At 41.7% G+C, this 20,356-nt stretch overlaps 1 protein-coding gene across 1 annotated transcript in view; it reads left to right on the top strand.

Annotated features, from left to right (window-relative positions):
* The window catches only part of GALC (galactosylceramidase), a 70,555-nt gene extending 64,347 nt beyond the window's left edge, over positions 1-6,208 (top strand). The window contains exons 17-18 of the transcript XR_002104131.1: positions 2,637-2,701; positions 5,965-6,208. The gene's annotated coding sequence lies outside the window, so the exon portion shown is untranslated. The remainder of the gene's footprint in view (positions 1-2,636; positions 2,702-5,964) is intronic.
* Positions 6,209-20,356: the final 14,148 nt, after the last annotated feature.

Raw genomic sequence — 20,356 nt, 5'->3', positions numbered from 1 at the left:
CGGCTTTTCTGAAGTCAAGGACTTCTGTGTTGCTGACTGACTTGCCAGCTTTACGGCGGATGGTGAAGGTGATCAGCTCGGGGTCGCTGTCACCCAGCTGCCCATGGGGCACTGAGAATTCTCTGCTACTACCAGAAGTCGTCATATGGGCACAGAGCCCTTTGGCATGGACACAGAGACTCATTTGACTCCATGCACCAACTGGTTTTCCTTTGAAGACCACTAGGTCTTGCATTCAAGCATCATGCCAGGGGCAAGCTGAAGCACCTGCACATCACCACCACTTATTTTTGTCCCCAAAGCGGTTTTCCAGAGAAGCTAAAATAGCCAAGGTGATACTTTCCTTTACAGAGCCTCTTCTCCAATGGAGCTGTGCAGAAAACTTAGGGAAGTGGATAGCATACCATATCTGGCATTGAGGCTTGTGGCCCTGGACACTGTCCCCTGGGAATTGCAGAACACTTGAGAATGTCAGAGCTTGGCAGGAACAATGCTTGGACTCCCAACAGCTTGTTTTGTGGGAAGCTCTATACTGGAGTTTCCCACCAGACCACAATTTCCAGCCTCCTGCCCATGGGGGAGGCAGTGATTTCGCCCTTAGCTGCAATGCACTGAGGGAAAATTTTCAATTTTTTTTTCCCAAGGAAGGGGCAGTATCTCTCAAAGAAGTATCCAGGATGGCCTGAAAGAAAAACCAAAGGCCTAGCATATCTGTTCATGGAAGTAGTTTCCTTTTTAAAGTCATGTTTCTTAAGTTAATGAATACCGGTCACGCTTAACTGTTGCTATGTTTTCCTCACTTGAGGCCTATTCTCCTGTGAAAAGCCTCTTAGTCCTAACCGAGAACAGATAAACAGCAATGCTATTCCAGTTCATTGAGTGTGACTGACACAATATTTGAAAACACCACTCGTCCCAGACAGTCAAAAAGGGTAGCTCATACTTCAGGCTACAAAAAAACCTCATTATAGCAAGTCTGATCTGTACTCAGAAAAATCAATAGCAGTATCACAAAGATTGGTTTCCAAATGAAAAATAGAGGTTTGACATGAACCTTGGACTTTTTATCTTTTGTGACAAGTTCATGGAAGAAGAGAAACTTGTGTTTCACCCTTGTGCCACAAGATGGCAGTGTTACTATAAGTAAGAAAATGTCTGGCATGGGTCTGTGACCCATCGCCCTCAACAATAAAATGGAAATGTTCTTTGTGGGGAAAGATAATGTTGAAACTGTGGAAAGCTTCAGGTGCACACAACCTGTTGCTTCCTATACAAAGAATACTCATCCACCTCTTACTAATTTTGTATCTGCTTGAAACAGATTTAAGCTAAACAAAGCAGGGTTTTTTAGGGGATCTATTGCCCATGCAGATTTGTCTGGCAAAGACTAAAAAGCCTTCAACTATTACCAAAAGTGCACAGATATACATTTTAGATGCGCCATGAGTGCCCCCTGTTCTATCTCCCACCCTCACATCTCTTAGTCGTGAAATGTATGATTACTGATTCTATTGCATCAAAAGTTTGCATATTGCTTGACAGGCAATTAAGATGTGTGATCCTTTCTCTGAAAAGCTTTATATTCTTAGGCTCTGATCTCAGAAGGGCAACAATGCACTTCCACAAATGCAAGCTCTGCAGCATGCAGGCCTATTTACTTTGAGGTTTTGTATAGGAGGAAGCAGGTATGCATAAGCAGATGCAGTTGCAAAACTGAGATTAGACATGACAACAAACAAGGACTGCAGGTAAGAGTTTTGCAGGAAATAGGGTCGGGAAATTTGAGTGTTTGTATTATGCATCTGGGAATTTGGGGGCTGTTGTTGTATTTCCTAGTTTGTTTGTAAATATAATTTTAGCATGTTTGGGGCAGAAATAAGGGTCAAAGTCTGAGACACCAAAAAAGTGGGCTTGGGTTGAAGGAAAAATGGTTGCCTGGTTTTACCCATGTAGGCTGTTGGATATTCTGAATTTTGGCCCAGCACGGGAGTGGCAGAAAGCTGTGTTGTTGGGGTTGGGGACTGGGATACAAAGAGAGGAAGGAAAGTAGACCTGAGGGGCAAGCTGGAAGGGAGGATAGGCCTAAGGGCCTCTCAAGCAGCTCAAGAGAAAGTCAACACATGGCCAAAGACTTAGGGGAGAGAGATGGGCACCTTCTCTAATCACTAGAAAAGCAACACATTTTCAGAATATTTGAATGCCTTAAGACTCATTTTCATTTCTGAAGCACTTAAAATGATAGAATAAGGCTGGGCTTTGGTGAGGTTCTTGATTCCAAAAGAATCTCTGAGTACACAGCAGGTGTCAGTGCCTTTTCCTTTGAATTGCTGCATAGAAAGGAGGGATTAGGTAATCACATCTATGGGAGTACTGCATCCCTCTGTCTAATGAAAGGGTTGATTTTCATTTGAAGAATTGCAGAAACTTGGCTTATAGGCTTAAAACCTTAATTTTGCTTGTTTATGTAATGTATTTTCTTGATGAAAACCCATTGAATTTTATTGGCTTGCTTTATAGTTCCTTAGACATCCTGCATTCCTCGGTCACAGTCCTTTTTCTTATTGCTTGCCTTTAATTGATGGTATATGTCCTCCTGAAAATGGTACAGATCTTCAATTTGCATTTCCCTCCTTTAGTTCCTGGGATGAGCTGGCTTCTGTTGCAAAAGGACTGGAACACAACCTTTCCATTGACTATTAAGGTAATGAAATATGATAATTAAATCTTGATAGGTTTTTCCTTTTGCTTGCAGTAATTTGAAGGCCAATTGCTTACCTCCAAAAAAGCTTAGCTGAGCAGAGTATACTGTAAGGTAGGAGAGAGATCCCAAGGCATCTTATGGCCTGTGGAGGACAGCAGTTATTTACAAACATCTTTGGAGCAGGTGAGTTATATGGGTCTGTCTCAGAAGCAAGATAACACCAGGATGCTGCTCCTGATTACTACACTTTTTGTGTAGTCAGCACAGGGATGCAGTTTGGCAGCGTGTTTGTGATGGTCTGAGTCATTTTGAGATGCTCTGTGTGGATTATTTAGCGAATGAATTTACTTATGAAAGAGCTTCAGTTCCTGAGAGAGAAGAGCCTGGGTGAGCTGCTTCTCTAAGTCAGCGCTTGCCAACTGCTGGCATAGCTTGTACTTCTGGTTTCCCCTCCTTATTGATGAGCTCCTTGCTTGGTCCCAGTGCACCACTGCTGGCTAACGCTTGGGCTGCTCCATGGTACAATATTTAATGCAGAACATTAACTTTAATAACCAGGAGCTCTAGGTACATAGCCTAATGATAATCTGATGCCTCAGAAATCTATGCAAAACATGTAGCCGAGAGCAAACTTATCTTGAAAGCCTTCCGAGGGAAAGTGCTGTAACAGATGAAAGACTCAAACCAAGCTTAAAAACGAGACTGTAAGATAGTACTTGAAGTAGGAGCAAGCTTGCAGTAGGATATATTGAAGGAGTGAATAGATCTGATTTTTTTCAGTTATTGAGAATCTGTAACTCTCGTAAACTTTGACTGGTATTCAGTGTTCTTAGCAGCCCTGGGAATTAGATCCTGTGTAAGTTCAAGTGTTTTGTTCAAGTTTCACTGGTTTAATTTGTACCCAAGTTGCACACCTTTTGGAAGGCAGCCTGTTGCTCAGATGGCCGCCAGGTTCAATTTAAGATGGTAGACATCTTGAGAGAGAGAGGCAAAATGTTACTGTCTTATCCTGGTGCTTGTGTTTAGGTCTCCATTTCACTTGCTGGACTTATCAATAGAGCTACATTCCTGATACAGAAATAGATTTTGTACTTTGATTTTTTTGCACAGTGCTTCTGGCACTGGAAAATGACCTTCGCAGTGTACTGCTGTAATGGCAGTCAAACGATTGTGACTTGCTGAAGGTGGCAGGTTTGTCCATCTATGCCTCGGTTTCCCACTCTCTAAAATGGGATTAATGTCACTAATCCCATCTTCAGGTGCTTCATATCTAATGGTGAATAGTACTGTGCCACTGTTATTGTATTATTCCAAGTATAAAAATATGATTTTGTTGGAGAATAGAATATCATCAAAGTGTTTCACACAGTCCTTGTCCTTTAAAGCCACTTTGTTCTAAAAGAAAGGAGTAGCTTGTATTATACGTAGCTGGCCTTTATACAATAGAATTCACCCTTCAGGACTGTAGTTAGATAATGGTAGTGCAGCAATTATGAAACAAAATGCTACTACCCTTTTGTGCTCAACAATAGTTCAAGCACAGTTCTTGATACTCAAACTCGTTTCTGTGAAAGATGTAGATTTTTTTCACCATGGTATCAAAGAATCCCTCTAATACGTTAATGGAATTGTATACCTTTCATTTAGATGGTCCCAAAAATAGACTTAAAAGATCTCTGTTTCACATTTTCTGTCATGGTTAGCCCCTTATAACTGTCTAAGAAGAGCTGGGTGGAAAATAATATAATTTTTTGTGAAAATTTTTTATTTTCCATCTGCAAATAGTACAATTATTTAAATATACATTTACGGAAGGAAAAATAGAATTTTGGCTTCTTCCTGGGTGACTGACTTCCTATGGAATTTACCAGTTCTGTCAGATCAGTATATTACAACAAAAATGGTCTACTGGCAAATGTTGGACCACCTCTAATTTAGATGTCTTTTAGCAAGACACTGCAGCAACCATATTGGATTATAGGTTCATAGGAAGCTAGTGCTGGAAGGGACCTCATGAGGTTATCTAATCCAGTTCTCTGCACAAAGCAGGGTCATCGCTGACTAAACCATGCCAGCAAAGGGTCTGTCCAACTTGCTCTTGCAAAATTCTGAGTATGGAGGGCCCACTACAACTCTAGCTAGCCTGGTCCAATGCTTGACCATCCTTGTAAGAAGAAGTTCCTCCTAATCTCTAGTCTAATTTTGCTCTGCTTTAGCTTGAGGCTCTTGCTCTTCTTTATGTTCCCTGTATATGTTCTGGATCCAGGCATCATCAGTCCCCTGTTTGCATGGATAACCATTTTAGAGTGCGAAGAGTGCAGGGTTCAAGTGGGTGAAAAACAGAGATGAGGCACAGCTCGAGGTGACCTGGAATCTTACAACTCAATGTTTATTCTTTGGAAATTTCCAATTTGTTGAAACCAAAATCTTTCTATTTTGTTTTATATTAAACTGGTGTTAGAGGAAAAAAATCCTAGGATTCGATTGGTGGCCAGTGATGGCAGGGAGAGAGATTCCTGGCAGCCCCAGAGTAGCAAGGGTATTTGGTGGTTAGGGCACTAACTTGGCCTATGAAAGACCCAGATCCAATTTCTTGGCTTGAATAAGAAGACTAAGAACCTGAACCTGGATCTGCCATGTTGTATGTGAGCAACTGACCACTAGCCTCTTTGCTGCTTGGCTGTCTCGCCCATCTTTGTTTCTCTTGTGAAAAGTTTTGTTTCAATGCAGAACAGAAAATTGCTGCAATTTCTCTTAAGTTTTATGAGGTGGAAAAAGTGTTTCCAAACTAGCTGTAGTCATAGCTATGACATTTGGGTACACACTTCATCAAAGTTTGAAGTAGGGCATTGTTTTAGGGATTCCCTTATAAAGCAGTATAGCAATTTCAGGCAGCTAGAAAACTGGGATGTGCGAATTTGATCCAAGGGATGGATCAGAAGGAGGCAGTGAAGCTAAATTATGACCCATTAATTAACAGAGGAGAGCTAGGTTGTAATGTTACCACATACGTATTGCACAGGATCCCTGTGAATGCCACGGTATCAATTTGTCTTTCTCTGTAACCTTGTCTAGAGCAGTCTAGTCCTGACTACATTTAAATCCATAGGAGTTTTGTGTAGTTCAGGGGAGGTAAGATTTCACTGCAGGCAGTTACCTCTTACTCAGCACCATAACGTGAACACTTTCTGAAATTGTGTCAATCTATGTAAGTCAGCTACAGACAAACCTATTGTTTTCCCTATTTTCTCCCTCTTTTTCAGCTACAAGAAATCATGCAATGCTTCATTTCACTGATCTCCTTTTTCTCCTATATTCTAAGAGCAGGAAGAGAGAGAATTGTCATTGTTATCGTGGGGATACCATGCCCAAGAGGTGCAACTCATATGTTGCCCTGGTTTTAGTTGCACTGTGTTCATTTTCTCGTTTTATGGGAGGAAGTTCTGAACTCATTTAATCCTTTGCTAGTGAGAGATATTTGTTAAATACCATCTTTTGTACTAGAGCAAATTAACTAAATAAAATACCATGGTGTATAGAAACATGGTCTTTAAGATACTTTATTAAATGCAATAAATCAGGTGCTGTACGGACCACGATTGAATTGAATTTTATGGAGTTATTCCATTGTCTTTACAGTTCTCCCTGTCTCTACCCCCTCTTGCCTTTTGCATTTATGACTTCGAAATTCACTGCATCACTTATACCCACATGGCACTTTAATCTAGTGCTACACTTCTTGACGATGTTTATATCACTGAACTACGTATGATCATTTTACGATCCAATTGTTTTATGGAGCTCTGCTCACCACCTTTAATTCCATGACCTCTGCATTCTTTTCTCCTCCAATCTGGCAAAAGTTACAAATAGCAGCTGTGGACAGCTTTAGTGGGAAGACTAAATACCTGAGCAACTGCAACATTTGCTTTCCTTTAAATACCAGAATCTGCTCGTTTGTTTTTTAAGGCAGAAATGTTGTTTGAAGAAAAAAAAATCTCCAAGTTCTGCCCATAGCAATCCTGGTATTAGTATAATGGGCCAGGGAAAAATGTCAACAAAAAGTCTCCTGCACCTTCACTATGCCCAACCCTAAATTCCACGTAAACTTTGCAGATTCTGGAAACCCAACACAAATCATAGCCTACCATTATAGATTAGGTTTAACTAATGGGTTGTCTACATTTTAAATTGATGTATATCTCTGGATGAGGAATAGATGCCTGTATATTTCCTCTGGATGCCTGTATATCTTCAGCTTCAACATTTTGTCAATATCCTTCCCTATTGTTTGACTTTTGGTTTCTGATAGTCTTTTTGGATCTTAGATTATAGGTGTAAAGTGTCTTTTTATTTTAATCTTTGTTGTTTTAAACCATGCCAGTCAGACACTGTTTAAAATTCCAGAGGCCTATCTTTCATATACCATGAGCCTCTGGGAAGTCAATAAATGTCAAAGAAATGTCAGATTATTTATGTATTTATTAGGTCTACAGTGCACTTCTGAGGAGGCTTTGTGGCATGTGGTCATCGCATTCTTAGAAGACATAACACAGAGTAACAGCCCTGTAAATTATATCAAAAGAATTTCTCCGTTAGCTACAGGACAATAAATCTGGATTGCACTTAAGACATCAGAGTGTTGAAGAAGTCACTTCTCTCTCAGGCATTTCTCTTGCCAAATGGCTCTCTCAGCTCTGTACTTTTTATTTTAAGTGTACATAAGCACATGTTTAGCAGAAAAAAGGACCAGGCTGGCCTTAGATTTAGCCTCTTCATTTCATGGGATCATTTTTATCTGATTTGCTTCCAATTCTGTGGACCTTATTGTTAGTGTATGTGAAGAGAGGGCTAGCATAAAGAATACCTAGTGCTTAGATGTGAATATTATGATGAAACCCTATCTGGGATTCCCAGGGATAGAGTTTATAGCTATGTAACATTGACAGTAGTTTCATCCAGGCTGCTGTTGTAAAGGATTTTCTCCCCTGTTTTTGCCTGAAAAGAGCAGGCTTCTTCCAGATTTTGCCTACTCGAGGGCAGCATTGGCACCATAGGGCTATGCTTCTGTGAAATGAAGTAAATTGCAGCTACCTGCAACTTTAGTAGGGATGTTCTTTCTCTGGAGGGCATAAGCTTGCAATGCTTTTAATGTTCTCACTGGAAGTCTTTGGATGCAGACAGTAGGGCACATCTTAGAACTTCTTCAGCTGATTTTTGTCTCATGGATTGCCCTTGAATTGTCCCTTAGATAAGCAGTAGAATACTTTCCCTGTATTAGTGGTGCACGATGTAAAGTTTTCATAAAAATATTTTACATATACATAGTTCCTTTCATTCTGAAGCATCTTCATGTGCTTATCAAAAGCTTATGTTTCTCTATGCATAGTAAATAAATACCTTGGCTTTTGAGCATGAACAAATCTAAACAAGAAGGTATCAAAATAAATTTTCCAGAGAGAGTTCACAGAATTTGTCTTCTTTCACACTCTGCACTGAACTCTCAGAATATAATGGCACACAGAGGGACTGCTGAGAAATTTTAAGCAAGTCTCAGAAATAAAACACTTTGTGTCCTTGCTAGTTTACATCCATCATGGGAAAACTGTGCAGTTCTGTGCCCTGGGTACCAGAAGCCTCAGCTGGGTTGCTGGTGGCAATGTGACAGCTGGGAGAACAGTGGAGGTAACTGCTATTTTTTTGCATCACCCTCCCCCAAATCCGCTGAGAGCTGGTGCCATGGTTTCTACCTCCTCTCAGTTTTACATTAGTGATCCATCATACGAACTCTGGGAATGAAAGAGAGAGTTCATGTGAGCGTAGAAGTGCAGAAAAGAGATATTACATCCAACAATACTTTTTTGACTAATTTTTGACTTTCGATAAAAAAGGTGCCATGTAACTTCAATATCTGAGCAGGGCAGTCTTTGCCTTTTCATTCTCATCTGAAAAAAAACTTTTATCAAGCTCCCTGGAACTCAGTTATAGACGGATGAAACATTGTGCTGATGTCAGGATTTAACTAATGGTTCAGGTGAATCTTGGCATTTTAGATGTTCTCTGCTTAGACTCCATTTCCATAGGAATGCAGCACCTGTTGCAGTTGGGTGGTTAAGGATTGGCAAGCAAGTCATATTTGTTAATGAATTTCCTTTTATCCCTGTCTGTGAATATTCTTTCAATAGATCCTGGTTTTTAATGAGTTTGTCCATTGATAAGTTTGTGAGCAACTTAGTCTTCTGTGGGTTATTTACAAACTATTCTTTTCGACTCTGTGTGTGTGTTGCCTTTTTGGTATGTGTTGACCACATAATATGCATGATTGTTTCTACCTGCTTGTTTAATGGCCAAAGCATTTATAGCTTGGAAGAAGGAAATCGAAGACATTTCAAGATGGTCATGTGAACATTTCTGGGCATCTTTCTTTGTATGAATACACTCTTACTTGCCATGAATTTTCCAGTGAACAAACAAATCATACAGGAATGCGAATTACAAGTGACAAAGTGTTGGCACTAAATTGAAGTGAATCTATGATTCTCATTAAAATGAATATTCACAAATGCTTTATTAGTATTCTGTAGTATTTGTATAGCTCCCAAAAAGTAAGTGTCCTGCAGAGCATATAGGAAGACATTGTTACAATGTAATCTAATCTAAGATATAACGTCATGATGGAGTAATGTTGAAAGCACTAGGAGGAAGGTCACAGCTACTTAGTTTAAGGTATGTTCACCTTGATGATTTAGTCATTTTGGTGGACATGTATGTACACACATGCACATGCAGATGTGTTAAGAGTCTTGTAATTTTCTACTGTTCCCATTCAGTACCAACCTTGGAGAAGTGTAAAATGTTTCAATTATTTGTATCTTTGCAATGCAGTTTATTGTTGTGGTCAGTAAATAATAATGGCTATATCCAGGCTGCCAAGTGACAGTGGTGCTATTTTACGTAAGATTGAAGGTGGTTAATAAATAAGCTATAATGCAGTCTTAGGTTCTGCCTAGACAAGTATGTAATCAACTCGGAAAGAGGTTTATTGCTGAAAGAGTCTTTATTATGCTAGTTGTAAATTTATTAAGCACTATGCTGCAGCATTTGTGTCAGCATATTGTATCATTTTTTGGGCCATATAATAATATTGCAGTCTCCTTCTATAGCACCTTCTAGCTGAGCAGCTCCTCAGAGATGTACTCATATTAATTAATTGCCATATCACCTCTGAGTGGGTAAGAAACTATTTTCATCCTCAAGGAATATCCAGTATTCTTTCCTGTACAGAGGTGAATTAAGTGACAGACCTGCGGTCACCCAGAAGATATGTGGACAGACAGTGTGTGAAACAGATGAGAAAGGAGGTGTAGTATCTAAGGCAAATTCAGATCTGGGGATAAGGATTCCAGGCTTGGCTTTGCCATAGACTTCTTTTGTTTCCCAGGCAAGTCATTTAATTTCTTTGTATGTCATTGTTCCAGCTACTCAGTACTAACTCCCCTCTCCCCCACTGTCTTTGTTGCTGTGTTTTCAGCTGGACAGCCCTTTGGGGCAGGGTTTAGCTGTGCTTTAGAACACTGATGTTGGCTGGAGCTTTAGTGCAGTACCATAATACAAATGATATTATAAGCTTTCCAGCCCTGAAGCTTCACCACTAGCTCGTCCTTTCTCCCACTGGAGATCATACAGTTTTCCCTCTGCAGTACAGCACATCTACAATTCATCCCGGTGCCTGGTGGTGAAGTCAGAGGAGTACAGAACTGAGAGCTTTTGATTACTTAGGCATATGCCTGCAGCCACAGCACCTTGGGCTGTAATCTTGTCAGTTTTCATAAGCAGTGCAGGGTGAAGACTAGCCAGTACTTGGACAGGAAACCTCCAAGGAATACCCAAGATGCTGCAGGCACTTAAGCTGGGTATTCAGTAAATGTCAGTCTTCCCTGTGAACCTGTAGGAGCCACTGCCACAGCATGCTGTTAGGGGGCACTGTGGCACTGGAAAGACTGTCTGCCAGATGTGGTATAAAACTGGCCCTGGTCATTTGTGTATATTAATCACCACCTGACATGTTTTGCAAGTCTAGGGCTGCTAGCCCTGAGTGTCCTGGCTGACTTCCAGCCCGTTAATTGCATTCTGCTTGCCTGTCTAACACAATATAGCTCTTTGCATAGTGTGTTATGCAGTGTTGCTGTGGACTCTTGTGTGGCTGCCATGTTCCACCCCAGAAGTGGTAGTTTTTTGGTGATGAGTAAAATGAATCCATTTTGTAGGGAGCTCTGCGATTTAAAACATTTTACACTAAATGCCAATTTGTATTATACCATGCTGAACTGAAGAAACGGTTTGACCCTGCTTAAATGCTTTCATTGGCCCTGGATCCTGGTCTTTTGTGCAGGTGATCAAGAGATTCTGGGAGCAAGGGGGGAACCTGGTTACCCAATTGCCATAGCAGCAACTATTATTGCAGTAACTGGGGTTTCTGTGACATAGGAGGACTGGACCTTTGGAACCACAGAGTAGGAGATCTGTTAGTTGCTGCCCTCAATCTTCTTGCCAGGCTCCTGAGCTCCCTGGTTGTGACATATGGTCAGACATGGTGGAGCAGAGCTTCCAGGCACATTGGGGATAGATTCCCATCTGTTGTCCTTTTGCAGTCTGCCTCTCCCAAGTAGTGGAACCACAGCAGTTCTGCTGCCTTCAGGGTCTACTGGGCATGTTGGGAGTGTGTTTTTTGGAAGTGGAGGAGAAAGGGAGATTGGTATTTTGCGCTCAGTATGGAGAGCCTTCCATTATGTTTACCTTAGAATATTTTTACATCCTGCAGATGCACACAAGCCCCAAACTGTATAGCCTTTGTCCTCTTCAGTTAAAACATCACGATCTTTGCAGCTTGTTTGCTCTGCAAATGTAGCTGTGTCAGTGGGCCAGATCCCATCTGCAGTACCAGTCGTAACGGGTCAGGGGGCAGCTGCGTAGTAACAGGGTTACTGATACCATTCTGTTTGTAGCATAAAGGGGGCCTTGGAAGTGACCTACAGAAAAAAGTAATTGGATTCGTGCTGTTTCTGTATCTGTCATGTGTAAAGGAAACCCAACAGGTTTTTCCTCTAGAAAAAGAGTTTTTCCTTGCACCTTGCGAGGTTTTTAAAAAATACTTCTATTTAATATTAAGATTTGTTTTCCCTGATTTGGCCCTACAATTTCTTGGAGGACCATTCAGCTGAAGAGGGAGCTTTCATGCCTCTTCGGTGGTTGATATGTTGACTCTTTTAAACAAATGTTTTCTATTAACTGTGTCTCAGCCTTTTGAGTTACAGAAACTTCCAGAAGTTGGTCCACTGACAGCGGCTTTTACTGACTTCATTGTGATCTGGAATGTGTCTGGTGGTTTTGAAAGACATGTTAAGTTTTTTTTAATTTACTTTTGGGATTCATCCAAGAAGATGCCGGGCACCCTCTGGTCACAACAACTTGGCATGACAGTTGTGGGGAACTCCAGCATCTCTAAAGTGAGCCCCCCATAGAATTAAAGCAACTGCATAGCATCAACCCAGTTCTGTTTTCATATCAAGATGGCTATCAAAAAATCTGCAAGAAAGTCTTTTAATTACTTTTGATTAACTTTATGAAATAAGTGCGCGTCTGTTTGGTTAGAGTTTAGTGCCACTGTTTCCTAAAATACCACAGGTAGTGGGGGGCAAGGAGGAGGGACTGGTAAACTGGTGTGACTCCACAGAGCAAAGGGTAGAAGTGATATCTTATCCCAGAGCAATGATTCTCAACTAGGATCCTTTCATGGGTGTTGCAGGGTGCCATACAATGCTAGTACTGTTACATGTACAAACATGATTCATGAGATGAACCCAGAGATTTCAAATAGGACTCTGTAGTATTAAAACCATTCTGACCTGTTGTGGTCTTTCTGAGTTCTTCGCAATAGAAGAATTGCTCCAGAATATTTGTATGGTCAAAATACAAGTGAAAACTAAGACCTAGCACTTTCCTGGGGGTTCTTTGGGTCTAATGAAGGGTGCCTTGAGTCCAGAAAGGTTGAGACCCACTGTCCTAGAGAGATGGAATCATTTTAATTTTAAATCCCCTCTTTTTCCACAGTGCGGAATTGCACCACCCTTGCAGAGGGAGAAAATACCCTTAGCAGACCCCTGGGGTACCAGGCTGAACAGAGCCTTGAGGATGGGACATCTGTACTGATGGGGAAATAGGTTAGGTAATGTTCTGTTTTTCAATTACTTTGGAGCTGTAGGTGCTGAAGCCTGCTCATTAACTGAGTCTGTAAAATGCCACATTTACTATGTCATTATTCTTTCAAATATTTGCCTGACAGCCTTGTGAAAGGTTTAGTCAGAACTTGTTCTTGCTGCCTGAACATCCCACTGGTTCTACCTAAGGAGGCTTCTCTGCCTGGCTCTGTACCCAGAGATGTCAAATCCTTACTTGCTAGTTCTGTCTCTATTAAAGAAGCTTCTAGTGTTAACATTTATTGGATAAATCCTTATGTAGAGAAACATCATGTCCTACTCACCCTCCTGCTGACCATCAGAATTGCAACTCCAACTCACCTCAAGTTCATCCCTGCTTAGCAGAACAAGTCATTCTGTCATTGAATCCTACATCCCTTCCCCTTCCCCATCCCCTTCCTCCTGCAACACTCCAGTAGTCTATTATCTTTAGTCCATCTTTTTTTTATAAAACGAGGATGTCGCTGCTTGAATTTATTCCAGATCCTGCCCTGTAGCTTCATTAATCAAACTGTGACTCTGTGTGCCTCATGCTTAGTACTCTGCTTAGTTAATGTCCATCACTCTTTCAGCTCTTTCCTTAAAAGCAGCCCTCCCTGAGCTGAGGTGGTTTTGTTAAGTTACAGCAAGGGATATCAGGATTGCTCACTCACTGTAAGAGCTAAAATAAAGCTCTTCATCTGCTCTGTGCCTTCGTTTGCCCATGTATTAGAGAAGCCTTGTATTTCCTAAACTCAGAGGATCTTTTGATGTTTGTTTCATTCAGTCCTGTTTTGTAACAGAATATCAATTCTAACCTTAAAAGCTGGTTTCTTTAACATTTTAAGATATTTTTCCCATGCCCATAAAAAAATGAGTGATTCTTTGTGATACGTTGTACAGCCAGAAACATATATGTATTGTATGTTCACTGTTGCAACAATTTGTTTAGAAATGTCCACTCTTTTCCATAGTCAAAATATCTTTTCTTCATACCGATATTTTTGCTATTGTGAATGCTGTAAATGAGTCAAGTGCTGTCCCCTCCTCCCCCTTTAGCCTTTAACAGTTGCTGCCTTCCGTGTGAGAGAGTTAACTGGTTGAATTCAAGCTTTCCTTTAAATGTCAGACAAATGGATCTAAACCTCTCACTGCTGCCTTCATGCATGACCTGCTGCTTTTCCTATTCTGATCTTTATCTAATTCACAAGCAACAACACAGAAATTGTCAAAGTTGTTGAGCGTGGCTGGTGTGAACTTTATTTTTCAGGTCGTCTTTGGCACATCTTGCATCTGATCACCTGGCAGTCCAATTGATCATCTGAAGGTGTTTGTTTTGCTCCTGTGATTTTTGTCTGTGCTGGGGACTGCCATCATACTTTAGTCAGTGTCATGTAACAATGCAATGCATTTTCAGAGTTCAGATGGGAAGGGTTGCTTGGGCCTTTTTCTTCAGCAATCTGATTTTGAATGGGTTGTGGGAGCTAACTGGTACTGGGAGTCTGGCATCCAGCCTCTTCCCTGAAGTGTAACTGGCCAGTACTGAGTGGCAGTGGCTGGGTGTTTGCTGCTGGGGGAAGATGTAACCTCCTTTCTTTGCCACCGAAAAACAGAATTTTATTGACTGCTTGATGCATGTGTCACTCTGTCCTTCCCACCACCTCCATTCTGGTGCCCTTAGGGAGCACCTGGGATCAGTGCTCTGCTTGCTCACCTAATGTTATAGTATTTTTTTTCCCCACTCCTTCCCCTTGTCAGTCAATTTACCAGTAATAAAGGCTTTATTATTTATTCACCTTAATATGTCTGTCACATGCAAGTTTTCTGGTGGGGTGGTCAACAAGAGAACTTGGAGAGCCTGTGTAAGCCATGCTAGTACTGCAGCATATGATTTTTTTTTTTTTTATTTTAAGTATAAAGGGAGGGCAAAGTAGGAATGAAAGATGGATTTTTCCTAAATTTTCTGCTTCTCTGCTCATGGATTGCAAGTCGTGCAGGGTACATGGTTAGGAAGGTAAAAGAGGCATCTCTTTGGGGTGTGGAATGCTGTGGCAGTTATGGGAGATGCTTTATCTTTGTGTCTGTGCAGGGGATTTCTGTTAAGAGCAAACAGTTTAGCAGGACCCATGTATTCACTGAACTAATTGGAGCTCTGTAGGGTGAGGTTATAGACAGGAGAATTGGAGACAGCTCTATCAGTTGAACAGCACAGGACTTCGGTGTGTTTTCAGTGAGAACTGTGTTCAGGTCATCTGGAAAATGAGGATCTTTGGCCAGCTTTGCTGAGTTCATCCTGAAACGTTTGAATGGGAGAGGTGTTGTTGTCACGCTCCTCTGGCGTAGATGTGTCTAGATGACTCAGTTCGCTTTAGATGCCAGGCTGCAGAAACTGAGAGGCTTGTGCCATGACAAGACTTGGGGTGAATCTGTCTGTGGGCAAGTGTACCTTGTGCTAAAACTCACGTAGCAGCAGAAAAAAGTGGAGAAAGCTGTTAAGAAAACACAAAAAGAGTTACTGAATAATAGGTCCTAAGAAAGGACTCGCATACATTTCAAATACTGCTTGCAGCTCTTAATTCTAGGAATCGTAGGTATCAGTAGGTATTATTAAGGTAGTCTGATGCTTCTCATGATGAGACCAAAATGTCCAAGGTTGAAGATTCCAGTTTCTCAAGATCGCCTGTTCCAATGCTTGGCCACCCTTACAGTTAGAAAGTTCCTTCTGATCTCCAACCTAAATTTCTTTGCTTCATCTTGAGGCCATTGCTCCTTGTCTTTTCCCCAGTGGCCACAGAGAAAAGCCCATGTCCTTCCTCTCTGTAATTGGTCTGCAGGTATCTGAAGACTGTTATTAAATCCCTCCCCAGTCTTCTATTCTTCATACTAAGTAGCTGTAGTTCTTTAAGCCTTTCCACCTAATTCGTGCTTCCCAGGCCTCTAACCATTTTAGTTGCTCTGCACTGCACTCTGCCCAGCCTGTCTTGAACCGTGGGGCCTGAAGTTGGATACATTACTCCAGGTGAGGTTTCACCAGTGCTGAATTAAAGTAGAATCCCTTCCTTTGACTTGCAAGTGACACTCCTGTTAATACAACTGAGTATGCTGTTGACTTTTGCAGTAAAAGTACACTGTTGCTCATATTTAGTTTATGGTCCATTGTCATCCCCAGATCCTTCTTGGCAGCCTATCCAGTCATTCCCTAGCCTGTGTTTGTGCATGCAGTTATTCCATTCCAAGGGCTAATGTTGTATTTGTCCTTGCTGAAGCTCATCTGATTGATTGCAGATTTTTCCAGTTTATCCAAAGTCATTCTGGATCATCTTAGCCCTGCCCTACAGAGTATCTGCAACTCCATTGAACTTAGTGTCATCTGCAAATTAGTAAACGTGTACTTGATTAATGATTTGCACAATTGGATTAAGATATTAAACAATATTAGACCCATGATGGACCCCTCTGGAACCCCACTTGATACCTCTTCCCAACTAGACATTGAGCAATTGATGATTACTCATTGAATGCAATGATTAAACCATTTGGATATCTTCCTTACAGTACTTCCATCTGGTCTGTATTTTCTTAGCCTGCTAATGAGAATGTTGTGGGAGACTGGTGATACTTCAGAATTTTGACAGTCTGGAGTAGGGGCAAATTTGGGCAACCTAACCAGATGCTGAACTAGGATGCAAAAGCTTATTGCCAATAAAGTTGCCTTTTCTCCTGCTCCAAACTTCACGTTGTACCACACTGGGGGAGTGTGCTGGAATGGAGAGAGCAGGAGACCATATAGTACCATCAACAGTGGATTATTTCAATTAGTACAGCCACCAGGACTTATATTTCAGGCTGCTCAGGAGAATGCTGCTGTGTTAATATCAGTACTACTTTGTAATGGTCTACCAGCATGACAGTTAAAGAGAACAGTATGTGCTGAACTATACATGAATGCTTACTAAACCTGCAATCTTGCTTTTGATTATTTCCACCAGTAGTCCATTTAAAGAGAGGTAGAATAAATCACTAGTTGCACAATGAATTTTATTTCCCCTGCTGGAAATCCATCTTGGATCACATATGGTAGGAGAAGGAAAAGAGCTGGAAGGAGGAGGAACTGGCATATGCTTTGTTCTCCACTGGAACTTATGTCATCCTAACAATAATTACACAAGTGGTTACTCAGTAATTCCCAGTATCCTGCAATCTCCCTTGTAGTAAGAGCCAACATATTTGCATGACTTATCTTACTATAGCTTTGACTCTGCTGCTACTTTTTTGTGCTGCTCCTCAAATCTATCCCTGGACACAATCTCCGAAGATGGCCGTAGGATTTCCACAAGCCCATTTGGCGATGTGGAGCATTCCAGAATCCGTTCCTGCTCCTTTGCCCAAGGGGTCTTTTCCACGTTGCTTTTCCCCTATTCCTCTCTCCTAGGTCTATAAATCAGATCATCCTATCAAAAGATTTGTGCAAGATAATGGACTGTGTATGTAGGGTCATGCTGTGTATGTGGTTAAACTTGTCCTAGGGACAAGTAGTTAGATAGAATTACTAGACACTTTGCTGTGCAGTAGGTACTCTTTATTTTTAGTTTGATATCTCCATGAGGCATCTATTATTTTTAATTCTCCTTCTTCATCAGCCTCTTTGAGAAACTGTCAGAAAAATGATGAATACTGGCATATCTCCTAAAAGCATGATATCTTCTGTGCCCACGTCCAAAGATGACTAGAACATAGGTGTGATCCTCAGGTCTGATCACAGCAGTGTGGGACAGCATCTTCTAGCACAACTTGGCTGAAGCAATTTTATTACTGCATACAATGTGGAATAAAAGGTTAAATGGTATATATAGCTCACAGGTAGCTTACAGTGTACAGAAGACAAATGCCAAATGAGTAAGGTAGATAAGTTGGAAAATACAAGGGTTGTGCATGGCACTGGCATATTATCAAAGCCTGGACTTTCTGGCTCAGCCTTCAGTTGCATCCACACCACATAGTAACTAGATCCCAGCCTGAGTATCAATAGGATCTGATTTCTTCCCAGTCAGGCAGGATAACATATACTCTTTGAAACCAAGCAATCTCAAATTTAAGGGTTTTGTGGGAAGGGTGTTGGGCTAACAATTGGGGGAAGGCTTAAACCTGCAGTCAATGCCTTAGTTTACTTAATGTCCCAATAAACTCATAACTTTGCCAGTCTTCTCTGCCTCTTGGTTATACACAGTAAGGGCTTCTTCTTTAGTTCAGTAATAAACAGTGAAATTTAGTTATGTTCAGCTGAGTCTAGAAAAGTAAGCAAGGTAATGAAACTTAATAAAGGAGAAAGTCTTCCATAAGGATATATGAGCACCTCTACTTAGTGGGGTTTTTTTGGTTTCTGCAGCATGTCAAAAGAAGGAATGAGCTAAAACTTTGGTTTTATTAAAATAATTTTTGACCTGACCTAGTCCACAATTTGCATTGGGTCTGAACCAGTCATTGCCAAGATTTTGCAATAGTTTTATGTTGTTTTCATCTTGCTTTCTTATCTGTCCTGCATTTGCGCTCCCAGGTCCTTACTGATGCACGAAGCATCAATATATTGCAAAGAGAGATTAGTCCATGGTAATTGTCAGAGATCCTGGTTTTCTCTGTTTAAAAATGGCAAATTCTCTTAACCCCCACCCCCCAACAATTAAGATGAAACACTATTATACGTATCTATATCTAGATATATATAGATATCATTTGAACACAATTTTTATTGATACATTATAGTTTCATCGTTAGTAGGGTCAGAAGGGAGGACCTGAGCAGATCATCAAATCTGACCCCCTGCCATGGGTGGGAAAGAGTACTGGGGTCAAACGACCCCAACAAGGTGTTCATCTAACCTCCTCTTAAAGACCCCCAGGGTAGGAGCCAGCACCACTTCTCTTGAAAGTTGGTTCCAGATCCTAGCCATCCTGACAGTGAAGTAGCGCCTCCTGATATCTAGCCTAAATCTACTCTCTGCCAGCTTGTGACCATCATTTCTTGTCACGCCTGGAAGTGCTCAGGGGAACAGGGACTCCCCCAGTGCCTGCTGGTCCCCTCTGACTAGTTTGTAAACAGTCACTAAATCCCCCCTCAGCCTTCTCTTGTGGAGGCTGAACAGGTTCAGGTCCCATATCCTCTCCTCATAGGGCTTTCCAATTGTAAATTGTACTTACAATTTTAAAGCAATTTGGAAACCTACCTCAATCACTATAATAAAATAAATGCTAAGTACCTATACATATTGGCACTTGATTTTGGCAGACAAGGTTCTTTGGGCATATGTGATATCTTTTATTAGACTAACTAAATACTTGGAATAATTGTTCTGTGCCAACTTTTGGGCACAAACACCCTTCTTGCAAAGAATAATTTTCTTTGCCCAACTCCCTCCCTCCTTTCCTAATGGCCTCAATCCTGCCTCTCCCCCTGCCAGACTTACCTACAGGAGTTGCTCTCCAGGCTGCCTGGCAGCCATGTGAATGCGTGAGCACATACATGCGCATGGCTTCGCCATGTCTGACTGACCTTCTTCCCACTCCTCCCAGGCCCTTGCAGGCCAGAACTCTGCCAGCCTGCAGAGAGCTCTTTGCAAAAGTGGAAAATCTGCTTCTTTCTCCATTAAAATGGAAAAAAAAACAACGTTTTTTCTCTGTTAAGAGGGAAAAATCTGCATTTTTTTTCCATTTTCCACGGCAAACGGAAAATCCAGATCCCTGGTAATTATAGGCCAAGTAGAAGCAGTAAATGGTGGAAACATCACATGAAATCCTCTCTGTGACAGCCGGACTGAGGGGGCGGAGTTCCTCCCTGTGGAAGGGGAACCTTTGGAAGGAGGACCGCCGCTGATCACCCTGGAATGCTACCGGTTTGGAGTAGGTGTTATGACTTCAATTCCCCGCCCTAGTTCTCGCCCACCATGACTTGTTGTTTATGTTCAGTTAGGACAGTTCCTGGGCACTCCGCAGCCTGGGATCCCTCGGCAGTCACACTGCAGGGCTCCACCACCCCTGCACCCCGGCCTTACGCCTCCTCTGGTGCTCCCCTCTAATGTGGGCCCTGGCTTCCCACAGATGGGCCGACTGACTCACCGGTCTGACTGACCCTTGTCTTTGGGTTCCTCGTATCCTGGTTGACCTGGGACTGGGTCACGGCCAAGGCAGGGTTTCACTATGGGGTCCCCGACCCTAACTCCCTGGCTATACCCCTCAACTGGGGTATCCCTTTAATGGGAAAACAAACCTGAAAAGAACTGAAAGCTAGGCCTCCACAGCCCTACTGGCTGGGCCTCTTACCCAGACCTTCCTAGGTCCCCTCTGGGCAACCCCTATCTTTCATAGATTTCATAGACATTAGGGCTGGAAGGGACCTTGGGAGATCGAGTCCAGCCCCCTGCCCAAAG

Source organism: Crocodylus porosus, unplaced genomic scaffold (assembly GCF_001723895.1).
Source record: "Crocodylus porosus isolate Cpor-Errol unplaced genomic scaffold, CroPor_comp1, whole genome shotgun sequence".
Classification (NCBI taxonomy): Eukaryota; Metazoa; Chordata; order Crocodylia; family Crocodylidae; genus Crocodylus; species Crocodylus porosus.
This window is presented reverse-complemented; position numbering and strand designations above follow the sequence as displayed.